The sequence below is a fragment of the Apis florea genome, unplaced genomic scaffold (genome assembly GCF_048593485.1).
Source record: "Apis florea isolate Af1SG1 unplaced genomic scaffold, ASM4859348v1 contig_2839_pilon, whole genome shotgun sequence".
NCBI lineage: Eukaryota > Metazoa > Arthropoda > Insecta > Hymenoptera > Apidae > Apis > Apis florea.
The window spans coordinates 671,020-684,280 of NW_028256653.1; the positions used below are offsets into that span (position 1 = coordinate 671,020).

At 39.3% G+C, this 13,261-nt stretch overlaps 1 protein-coding gene across 1 annotated transcript in view; it reads right to left on the bottom strand.

Annotated features, from left to right (window-relative positions):
• The window catches only part of Sema2a (Semaphorin 2a), a 677,811-nt gene that overhangs the window by 631,940 nt on the left and 32,610 nt on the right, over positions 1-13,261 (bottom strand). The gene's annotated exons all lie outside the window — the stretch shown is intronic.

A 13,261-nucleotide genomic window follows, 5' to 3' on the forward strand; every position in this document is an offset into this window, starting at 1 on the left:
AATGATACCATCCCCTCCTCCCTCTTCCTTCCATCCAAAAAAATTTTAATTCCCGGATCGTTTACCGAATTCAATAACACGAAAATTGGATAAATTCGAGAGAGGGAGGGAGGGAGGGAGAGAGAGAGAGAGAGAAATGGCGATCTATCCGAGCGAAGCTAGTTTTCAATCTCTTTCGCGGGATAAACGCAAAAATTGGAGGGAATGGAGTGGGGGGAGAGTTGGGGAAAAAAAAAAAAAGGAAAAAAAAAAGGCAGGCAGACGCGGCGATTAATAAAAGTGGAAAGCTATTGCGGGCTCGGTCGGAAATACACGGGGATCCAATCCTTCCGGTTTACCACGTTTCCACGTGGCGCAAAACAAGGACTTTGAATTGCAACGGCGCTCCCGTGCAACGGGGGCAGCTGAGCGTGACACAAGAGCGAGAGGAGTTTGCATTTGTCCCGCGGAATCGTGGACTGGAGGGAGGAAGGGAAGGGAAGGGGGGTGGGTCGAATTGTCTATCGATTGCTAGTAAAATTGACGACATCGCATCTCGTAAAATCAAGCCCGCGAGAGTTTTACGAGCGGACAAAATAATTGGGAACTGTGTGAAGGGTGAGATCGATGGCGATACGGAGGGAGGGCGGGGAGCTATAACGAGGACCGCTTCATGGAATCCCATGCTCGATCTGTTTTACACCACCGTATCCACAGCTCGTGTAACGCTCGTGTATCTGTGATGCCGCACGACGAACGACGACGAATATTTGTATACGTACGATCCTCGCCCGCCACTTGCCGCACCTCTACGTATATAACGCATAACCGCGCGTTAATTTGAAAAACTTCAATAATTGCGCTCCTTCGAATGTCACATTATGTTCGTCGTACATAATCTTTCGTACGTAATCTTTCCGGAAATAAAATTGTGGCACGAATTTATTATATTAATATAAAGCGGGTATGATTTAGCGCAAGGAGAAGTTTAACCTGTTGTCTTATTCTTCGCAAATTTCTTAGAAATTTTTAAATACGTGCCAACAACAATCGTAGAGCGATATTGTATAAAAATTGAGTATCCGATCGAGAGATGCAGTTCTTTCTACTACAAAAAAAAAAAAAAAAAAAATCTCGAAATCTATCTCCAATTTCTTACTTCAGAGAAACAATTTTAATCGTCCTCGAGCGAAATAATTAACCCCGAGTTTAAACAACTCTGAGTAAAATTAAATCGAGGAGGAATGTATGTGTGTATGTGTGTGTGTGTGTGCGTTACGGTTAAATCGATCAATATCGGCATCGAGAAGTTGTTTCAAACACAGGATCGACACGCTTTATCCCATTAACGGAATTATCGCGATATAATTTTTCTTTTTTTTTTTTTTTTTTTTTTATTGCAAATGGAAGAGCGCAAAGAGCGATTTTCTCCTCCTCGTCTCTCGTAATTACACAGCGAAAATTAGAAATATTATATTTTCCATTTCCCCCCCCCTTCCCCCCCTCCTCCCCCATCTCTACTTTTCTCGTTCATAACTCGTTCATAATTCGCGAGGCCAAGTGGCGAAAGGTTGGCTTTAGTTTTGTACGTCGTTCCGTGCGTTGTTAATTAAAAACTTCCGACTATCTGAACTTCCCCCTCCTCCCCTCCCTCACACTTTTGTTCTCCACCTTTCTCTCCGCTTCCTTTCGCGCCGTTATTTGTCAAATTGCGAGGAGGCGACATTTATAAATCGGTAATTTAATTCATCGGGCCAAGGATCGCGGGAGGAGGGAGGAGGGAGGGGGGAGATCCCGAGAGGGAGGCCTCCAGTAATGAGACACTTTAATTAACGCACCTTTGCCAGATTGGCGGAACGCGCTTTATCCCGGAAACAGCTTTTGATCCGAGGCGAGTCGAACACGAAATTCGATCGAACACGCGTATCGAAACCCCCCCCCGTCGATTAATTCCCGAAATTCGTCTTTTTCTTTCAGGGGAGAGGGACAATAAACTTTAATTCACGCCGCTCGATTAACGGAGAGTTTAAACGAGCGTTCGAATTCGATTCAACGGGGAATTTCAATGGCCGAGTGAATGAGGTCGAATAAGAGGGTACGAATTTGATTCGGATTGTGAAAACTGAAAAAAGTTTAAATGTGTAATACACGTGATCGATCTATTTAAGATCGTTACATCGATAATTTATATATATATATATTTTTTCTCAAATATTCCAATATTCTTTATTGTAAATCCTGTCAAATATATGCGATATTCGGTATGTACGATTTAAAGAGGAAATTTCTTCTTTTTTAATAATGTGACGTAATTAATATATAATTATAATTATTCTGTAATATATAATAATATAATTAATTAATAATAATCGAGGGGGCAGAATTTCACGAGTTAAAATTAACTGATTAAACTCGAAGTTGAGAGGAATAATTTCACATATATACACGAACGATATAAATTAACTTAAGAATTGCCTTCTTTTTATGACATTTTTTTTTGATTCATTCACTCGATCGAGAAAAGAATAATTCGATGTAACCAGAAATCAATAAAAATCACAGAAATATTCCTATTATTAAATTTGACGAATTTCTCTTCTCTGGCCAATAAAAAAAAAAAAAAAAAAAAAAAACAACGATTTTCGCGAAACACAGGTGGAATTTTCATCGGACGAGACCCCCCCCCCCACCCTCCGACTATCGGTGGAGTACGCGGACACGAAGTAAAAAACGAAGTAGTATTCGTGACACAATGGGAGCCAACAGGTGCTAAACGTCAGAAACGAAGAGAGCTAATTTTTTAAAGCTGTTCACACAATAAATTTCGCATTACGAGTCTCGTTATGACGGCTGACGACGCCGAGTCGTTACGAGCGGCTTTCCAGGGGCGAGGAGGGGCTGTAGACAGTGCATTCTACAGGTAGACAGACTTGTTCACGCGACACATGTCGGCCGTAACACCGGGAACGATGGCATTACGATAACGCGTGTACGTCCCCGTATCTGGCGCGCGGAATCGACCATTGTCGTCGTTTTTACTATCTTTTCACGACTGTACGGTACAAGAGGTAAAGTTTAAAGGATGAAACGAGGGATATACGGTCGGATTATCCACGTGACATATATTCGACTTTTTTTCTTTTCTTTTTTACTTTCCGAAATTATATTTCGTTTTTACTTTATCTTCGTTCCACAAATATTTTCTTCTTCGTAGCTCTGAGAAAGCTCTGCGTCCGCTCGATAAGAGAACACGGATTTTTTAAAGCGTTATTTTATCCTCGAAACGTATAATATATATTATTATATTATATAAATTTGAAATTTTTCCACTTGGAATAATATCTAATATCTGCGTTGTTTATTCGTTCAAAGGATCGAAGTAAGAATATAATAATTCGGTTACGTTGGAATAACAATTTATATCCGAAATGTAAAATGTATTTAGAAGGGGAAATTAGAGGATCGCGAAGAACGATTCGTTTTCATATATGGACACCGAGCCGCTGCCAGTGAAGGCAGCTGACGCTGGGTACGGACATCGTTATCTGCCACTACGTTATTAGCTAACTCCAAATTAGTACATAATTAGTAGTTACAGGCCGGCGATATTAAACTGCAATCTACTTGGTGAAGTAAATTCGCTGATGCCGGCAGTGCGCTGTTTAAACATGATCACATAATTACGGGTACACAACGGTTGAAATTGAGTCGTTAAACAAGCTACGGTCTCTGCACGATCTCGCTCGATGCACAAGAAGGAAATTGTAAAATTAAGAATATTATCTCTCTCGGTGTTTATGATTCGATTCCGTGCAATTCGTACAATTTCCCGACCACCCGATTCCAACTCGTTTTATATTTTTATCGAGAAATAGACGAAGAAAGTGATGGAGGAATAAGAAAAAATTAATTAACCAAAAATCAAGATCACCGATTGAAATTCTGAATAATCTCTCTCTCTCTCTCGCTCGCTTTGAATTGCCTCTCGATTCGAGAGCACGGTAATCCCACCCTTGCGAAAACTATTCAAACATTGAATGAATGAATGAATAACACGCGCGTATCGCTTTTGAACATGCACGCTCTCTAATAAGGGTGAAATCTCTCTTTCTCTCTCTCTCTCCAACAACAAAACTCGGTCATTGGGGGTTCGATGGTGTATTCAAAAGTAAGAGATCGGTCGGTTTAACCGCGGGTCAAGAATTCGCAGAAACAGTCGAAACACGAATGCCTCTGATCGCGAAGATTCCTCTTTCACAGCGACGTTTTAAAAGTCGCTCCTCGTTCCAACTATAAGGAATCCTCCTTATTTTCACGAATGATGGCAACGAAGGATCCGGGTCGCGCGTAAATTTCCGGGATCTTAGCTGATTTATCGCCGTTTGAAATATAGGTTGCCAGGGGAGAGACACGATGCCACCACGTCCACCAGGTCGTGGCACAGTTTGCCTCGGTGTCGGTGGCATTGCCCGATTGCTTACGAGCTGGTTATTCCTCGAAACGTTTTCATTGGAGTTTCGTTGGAAATGTTTGAGCAACGAAGCATTCATTAATTTTCGATCGGATCGACTTTTCAGTTGTATTTGAAAATATATTTATCTTATAAAAGTTTCTGAAATTGGAAATTTTAATTTCAAATCGACCCTGTGTTGGAAAATTATAGAGAGATTTCTATTCGGAGTTTCCTCGAAAGATACGAGATTTTAGAATCCAAAATGCAAAGCAATTTCTCAAATTCAGACATCAAAAATTTTGATCGAAATCCACGGATCCTAGATTTCAAATTCGAATGATAGATTCCTGGACCACCAACTCTCAATCTTAATATTCTAATCTCAAGATAGATTAATAAAATTTCTTCTTGAAACTCGATGAACAGATTTCTGAACCAGAAGATGGCCATTATATCTATTCAAATCATTACTAAAAAAAAAAGTAGATTCACGTATTCGAAACCAAGGCAACGCAATTTTCAAGTATAAGATGATTCATAGATACCTGGATCATTGAATCGTAAGGTCCACCATTGTTGCAGGGAAGAGACCACTATGATCCAAGTTTCCAAACTTCGAACTTGATCCGCGCTATCTTTCACAGTTTCAGGGTCGGAACAGTTTAATCTTCTCGATGTGATGTGTGATCGTTTCTGTAGTCTTAACTGATCATTGATCCAGGACTTTAGAATGGGTCGGGAGTTTCACAAGTTTGGATATCTTGCCAGCAATGGTTGTATTACCTTTAATAACGAATCCTATTTCTGATTGGAACGAGATTTTCTTTTCCCCATCTTGTTTATAAATACACAACATTTTGTGAAATACCGTAATCACAGAAACACAGAAGAAATAGCATAAATTCTAACGATACTCCCTTCTTATTAAATCGACAAGGATTAAGCGCGTCATTCTTTCAATGCAAAAATAACATTTTCATCGTGTACACAGGAATAGAACAAAGAGACACGATTAATTTCCACCTCTAATCCCATAGTCGACAGATTGTTATTGATCATTTTAACGGTCGGTTGGTAAGCGATGCAGCCGATTTCTATCCAAGATTCGCTCGCTGTTTTTGCAAGGGGTGAAATCTCATGGCCGGGGGCGGTGCTGTAGGTGTGAAGAGGAAGTCTACGAGGCGTAGACCTGGCTAAGGATTTGTTACGCAAACATCATCGTGACGTTGCGATAACAAATCACTACGTGTTGACTTCCAACCACCGTTCGAATCCTGTGGCCCTTCTGTTTCTGTGTTTTCCCTTCGGCACGAATCAGATTTCCGGGATTCCGGATAAAGCTTTTCGACGGTGCGCGGATAACTTTTTCTATTTTTTCCTTTCCTTTCTTTTCTTTTTTCCTTTTTTTCCTCTTCTTTTCACCGCCCCCGTTGTAAAGGGGGGGTTTTCCACTTTTTCCTTTTCGGTTTTCTGTTTTTACAGTCCAGTCTCTTTCGTTTTTCTTTCCTCCATCCGCATTCAAGTTTCTTCTTTTGCCTTCATTGTTTTTTCAATACTCTTTCGCCATACGTTCTCCGTTAGTTTCTCGTTTTCAAAACTCGTTCTCATATTTCCTCCCTCGTTGAGTTTTACGCGCGATATTACACAAAATTTCTATCTTGAAATTATGTAATAACAATAATAATAATAATAATATTTTACGTAGCGATCATTTTGTCGCTCGTAAATCTGGGAGAAAAGTCTTTGGAAAATTTCTAGGATAAAAGGATAAAAAGATCGAGAGAAATAGATTCATTCCTTGTTCAGAAATTTTCGTTTTCTCTTGCATCTGTGCGTATCGAATTTGAGAAAATTTTCGATCGACAAAGAAGAATTCTTAAAACGATAGTTTACGATATCGTTACATCGTGTTTTTCGCGATCGAACCGGATAATTGGCCGGAGAAAATGGGAGAGGAAATATCTCGTTCTCTCATCCTTATGCATTATTTTTCCTTAATACCTACTTGCCTGTCTCTTGGTAATTGAAAACGACTAAAGAAGCTTAACAGCGCGCTCAATATCCGCTTCGATCATTTTAATATCCAATTACAAACGCTCGCCGAGCTTAATAACTCGAATCCAATAATAAGGATAAACAATCGACCAATCGTTCGAGAAATTCTTTCCTTCTCTCTATATAATACAAATATATCCCTCGTCTTTCCTTCTCACTTTTTTCCATCGACAAATTTCGTCAAGGCAACGAGAGAGAGAGAGAGAGAGAGAGAGAAACGTGAAAACGACGACGTATCATCCAACGAATTCGATTTTTTGACGGTGACACTGATCGAGGCCGAGAGGTGGAAAGTTTGTGTCGTCCTTATACGTGAAAAAAAAAAAAAAAAAAAAAAAGGAAAGAATCCAGAAAATTTTTCGCAACTGGAAACCACAGTGGAAGTAGTCCATGCACGTATTCCATCAAGAGGCGAAGGCCGGAAGAAGACGGTGGCTCCTCGCATTGGGTCAAGATAAATGTACTTTGACTCGGATAAGCTCTTATTCCGAAAGAGGGCTGGCTACTATGCCATGTGTTTTACTATCCTCGATCGAGGTTTAGATCGATGCCTCGTGATAATGCGCCGGGGATTTGCCTCGCATGGAATCGACTCGTCCCTCTTAAAGGGGGTATTGAAAAGCTATATACGCCTATAGCATGGCCAGGTAATTCTATTTGCATAATGCCAGGGGGGGAAAGCGACAATAAGCGCATCTCATCGACGATGAATTTTCAGTGGAACGTTGATGGATTTTGACGAGATCTCGAAATATCTTGGAATATTCGATGATTGGTATTATCTTAAGATTAGACTTGATACTCGCTGAAAATTTATATCGTCGACTATTTGAGGATATAAGATGACGCGTGTCTCGATTTTTTGAATTAATTCACTCTATTTTATTATATCTACACGCGAAGCGTATAGTAAAAGCTAAACTTGTAAGTAAATCGTACATCGATCAGGTTTGGGTTATTAGGAATGAAAAGGGAGAACTGTTTCTGTAGATTTCTCGATAGAACGTAATATTTATTCTAATGATTCAGGAAATTTTTGTATCTCATCTCGCGAAAATGAAAATCCGAAATGCAATTATCGTAAATGGAATTCCATTCTATTTAAATTTGATTCTTCGCTGTCATTTTGCGTGAGAATTATTAGTAGAAATGTCACGCGAATTAAATATCTCGTAATGAAATTTTATAAAATGTTAAATTCTCTCGTCTTCTATTATATACGAAAAATATATCACGTCGCATTCTTCTTTCAATCTCGAAACGAATTTTATGTATATACTTCGATTCATAAACCCATTTATGAATACACATTTCAACTTGTATAACTTTCATATATTTTTATATATTTTCTTTTATTCGTTTACTTACGAGATTTATAAATTTGTGTGCAAAAAATCAGATACGAATTCGCTATGTTTAGCGTCACACGCCGATATCGTGACGATTGTTCCAGGCGACAATATTATCGCATTTGAATGTAATAATTTATAAGAGCTGGCTTGTGTACAAATTCACCTATGAATAATAATATTCGTCGAAATACGAAAGCAAACGCGCAACAATTCCTGTCTGCCTAAAATGACGATGACACACTTTCGCCCCCCTTGTTATTATTTCCAAATAAAAATTAAATTTGGCGAGAAACAACAAAGAAGAAGAAACAACTGTTTTATAACCGATGAAAAAGAATTTTACATAAAAAACCTTGAGGCTGTGGAACGGTGATCACGGTATACAATGTAATACCATGTTTTCGCATCGACAGCAACGAATAAAGCATTGGCTCGACCTACTCTCGGCTCTGAAAGGAGAACTGGCAGTTTCCAATCGATCCTTGACTTTGATCGATCACCAGTAACGCGACTACTATATGTATTCGCGCTATTAAATCCTTATAATTTTCTCTTTCTCTCTCTGGCTAACGACAATCACGTTTAATCGTGTCGATTGGTAAAAATAATGCACGGAATATCCATCTTAAATATGTATGTACAATTATTTCGAAAAATTCATTTGCTGTTATATTTTGTCGCGCTAATTTATTTATTAATATCATTCCCTTTCGAATGAATTTAGAATTTTAACCGTGTAAAATCTACGTACTTAAAAAAAAATTTATTATATCGATAGAAGAGTCCGGATCCAGAAATTAAGATTAAAAATATTCTCGTTGAAAAATATTATATTTAATAAAGGCTATATACGAACGCTATACTAATAATTTAACGAATATTTTGTTAAAAAATTCATAATTTCGACACGATGAAAGAAGAAAAAACTCGTTTTTATATAATATATAATATATATTTCGTTAAATAAAATTATTAATTAAATCCCCATCAGCCTACGTCGACGTGTAATTATAATTTCAGAATATGAATTGCTCCGTTTTATCCGAGGGGGTAAAACACACCCTCGCCACGAACAACGCACTCTTTCGGTATTTTCCAAGCCATTTTATCGAGTGAAAGAAATGTAAAGTAATATGTACAAGATAAAATCCCGGTGGGCTGATTGCATATCGTTAGCCCGATGTGTCACGCCACATCGCGTTAACTCTAACATTTTGCACGAGTTTCCGTGTCCTCGTATCGATATCTCGCGCGCCACGTCTCGATTTATCAGCCCCTGCGCTGAGATCGATACCGCATTAACAATAAGAAGAGCCGATTAATTATCGTCGAGCATCGTTAAGAATCAACCGATCCAATTTTTACACCATCCAACAATTTTTCACCCGAACGCAAAAAAGAGAATCCAATTCCGCGATAAATCCTCGATGCGTATATTCATCATACGTGTATATATATATATATATATACATCCTGATCCTCGAAACGTGACTGCCCAGCCACACTCATCATTTTCAATGATCATGACTCTCGATATATTCAGCTCGTCGGCCCAACACAATGTCGTATTCTTCTCAGCGACACAAGAACTGTCGCTACAACGGTTCCCCATTTTCCTTATTCACCCGGCAACAGATATATTTCTCATGTAGCGCATCGTGCGAGAACAGAACCCCCGACGATTCGTGGAAGTCAATAGGCAACAATGCGACCTCGTTTTTCTTCGGATTTCGCGCCATCATACCCTCTCTCTTTCGTTCGAGATTCCAGGATTACCTGGGCAGACAGGTGGAATTGCACGTGCCGAGCCAACTGTATTTAATCATCCTTCCTTTTTTTTTTTTTTTCTTCCCGTTGACAAATGTTCCGGAAAAGCTTCGATTCTCTTTGCTTCGCGAGAAACACTTTTCTCGAGAGAAAGACAGTGCGAAATGATTAATTGGCATCGAGAGACGAGTCTCAGAAGAGTTTATCCAAAAAATAAAACATCTCCTGGGGTCGAATGGAGTCAGAGCTATAAGATCAAGAGAGATCCGATCCGACATATTAGGTTAGTTAACGTGTATCATTCGCTGGCGTTCATCCGCTCGGTTGATTGAGTTGTTTGCCTTGCATCTGACGTTGCGTCTTACTCGGCACGAAGATAGGAGGAGGGGGAGGGTCGAGGTGGAGCACTCGAGCGGAGGTTTGCCGAGCTCCGCGCTGCATGTGACGTCTAACGCAACGCCAATAACTCACCTACCGCACGCCGCCGGCCCTTCTCCGAGCAGGAACAGCCAGCTCTCTCTTTCTCTCCTTTCAACCAACCACGCCGCCTCTCTTTCCCACCAATTTTCCACCTCCTCCCTCCTCGCTTCCGGGGCTCCTTCGCCACCAGCCAGCCAGCCAGCCCTCATCCACCACCGTCACCTCGAGACTCCTTCAGAATAACCCTAGGCACCGTCGAGTTTGCGAAGGGATGAACGAGAAATTACGAGGGAGAGGTTTGGTTAAATTCCTCCTCCTCCTCCTTCTTCTTCTTCTTCTTCTTCTTCTTCTTCTCCACCTAGCTTTCTCTTTCTCTTTCTCCACGTCTGTCTGTCTGTCTGTCTGGTTGGCTGGCTGGCTGGCTGGCTGTCTGTCTGCCTCTCCTCGTTCCAACTCGTCTCTCTCTTAAGAAGAACACCCCCTCCTCCCAACGGGATCGGTAATTACTGGTGGACGACTCGTTGCTCGATCATTAATTTACCTTCAATTCCAGTGGCTTATACTTCAGTTCGGCTGGATCTATGGACTCGTGGACGCGTTATCTCTATAGATAGAGGGGGAGAGACGGGTCAAGGAGGAGGCGCTTCTTATCCCGAACCTAGTTACGTATCTCTAGGATCGGCTCTCGTGTTTCGAAGTTTTCGAAAATAAAATATTCCCGATTGGGGGGATGATACCGAGCGATTCCAATGCGCGGGGTGAATATCGATGAGACATCGATTTCGACGTGTTCACGCTCGCGGTATATGGAGGACGAGGTGAGTTTTAATTTAAAATCAGCGGATCGACCTCATTTCCTAAAAAATCTCGGCTCGTGTTATCCTGAGAGGAACTAATAACCAACTTTTCTCCCCTCCTTTGACAACCTGGCGAATAAATTACGGTTTAAGGTACGAGAATTTACCGAGATTTCTGTTTTTTTTTTTGTCGAAAGTTCGAAATGCAATTTTCGTTGAAGAATATTTCTTCCCCATTTGAACGAATATAAATAATTTTTGTGTCAAAATAAATTAATAACGATGTTTCTAATGTTCTATTAAATATTCGAATAAATTTTTCATTACGATTGTATATCATTGATCATCGAATATTTAATACAATGTTATTGGCCCTAATATGAACATTCTCGTTTATTTGAAGTATAATCGAGCTGAATTCAAAAAATTCTTCTTTCATCCGGGAAATTATTGAAATCAGAGATTGGATTGTATAAGAAAAATTTCAAATATCAGCAAACTTCTAATCCACTTTAATTTATTCGAGATGAAATGGATTCTAACGATAGAAGATGAATAATTCTTCATCTTGTAAAATTATCTATAAAACATTTTAAACGGTATTTTCGAACAATGCGAGAGGCAAAAATCAAGAAGATGAACCAACTCGGTCCGTTCATCTTTTCAGAGCGTATCATTTAACGAGGTCAAAGAAAGTCTCCTTCATTTTCTTTGCCGCGCTCTTTTACCTTCCACCTCTTTCCAAGAAGCGCTCGTCGATTTCTCAGGTAATGACCAGTTCTTCCGTGTACTTTCACGGACGAGCAAAGTTTCTTTACTCCTCGTTGAATTCTCGGCGGATAAAGATAGGAAAAGAAAATATCTTGTTGTGCCTCGACTGTGGACCGACTAGAAATCGCTGGATGAAGTAACTTTTAGAGTGAGAAACGTTCAACTGCTATGATCAAAAGAGGATATACAAATTCATCCATCCATTAATTTCATCCATCATCACGACAATCATTCGAAATGAGAATTGTAATTGAAGATTAGCAATAAGATATTAAGCAGTAGCTACGCACAATATTAAATAGTATTTCATTAGTACGACATCTAAAGTATCTCGAATCGAGGAACAAAATAGTGATCAACAGAAATCACGATTCACGATTATAAAAATATTAAAACGGCATATTAACAAATTGTTTGAATTTTCTAATGGAGAGACTAATTGACAAGATATTTCTACGTAAAATTATCCAATTATTCTTTATAAAAGTATAGACGCTTTCCCAGCAAGAATAAATATATAAATAAACGAAAAAATTCTTTGATGGAATTTCCTCGTCCATCAGCATCCCGATTTATAAATTTTTATCAGCGACGAAGTAAAATCTGAATTACGGGAAAGAGTTATAAAAATGGCGGGAAACGGGTTTTAGGGGAAATCTCGCTTCGATTAAACGACGCGGTGGAAATTCAAAAGGAAAACAGAAAAAGACATTACACCCATTGAATTTCCATCGGATTGTACCATTTCAGAGAGGAGAAAAATCCCCGCTAATTACCGATCCGGCAACTGCTCACAAACGCGCCGTTAACTAATCGACGTCCCAGCGAATTTACGCATTCGTGGAGATTGTCCGCCCGTTTTCGTCAGTTTTTTACAAGTGTCTGGAACAGATGCTCTTGCGGCGTAATTATTCACGTGCAAACATTCGAGCCGGTTCTCGCCCAACTGACAGTCGCTTTATTTCATCCACAAATCGAGTTAATCCGCCAGTGAGCCACCGTACGACAGGAAAACAACAACCGGAATCCCGGTATCCCGTAAAACACGCGTTTTCAACTGTACTGTAAGGACACTCGTCGCTTGGAACGGGATTAAACGAAGCGCAGACATCCTTTTTGAATTCGTCGTACACCAATTCTTGTTAATAATTATCTATAATATTTTGCAATGATAATAATTTTTTTAAAAAGTAAAACTTTGTCGATTAATAATAGCAATAGTTTGAGGTGTAAAGATAAAAGTATATATATATTGGTTTGTTTGGTTCGAGAAATATAAAGATTATATGTATTTTTTTTTTTTTTTTTGAAAAATTTTACAAGTCATCGTACAAGAAATATGAACGCTTGCCCGCGAGCAAATGACGTTTAAAAAATTTATTACCATTATCGCCATTGGATGTCGTTCGTCTCCCGTTATTTATTTCGAAAATAAAAAAGAAATATAGCAATATGAGAAAAAGGGGGGGGGGAAAAAAATTGCAAAAATCCAAACTCCACGAGCAATAATACTCTTCGCTTCGAGCGAATAATTTGAAAATTTACCATTATTGCTACTACGCGATAACCGCCATATTTATCGCCCCCCGTTATTCATTCACAAAGATTAAAACGAGAAATTTACCTTTAGAATGAAAAATGCTGAATTATAAAAATGTGTACGGTTT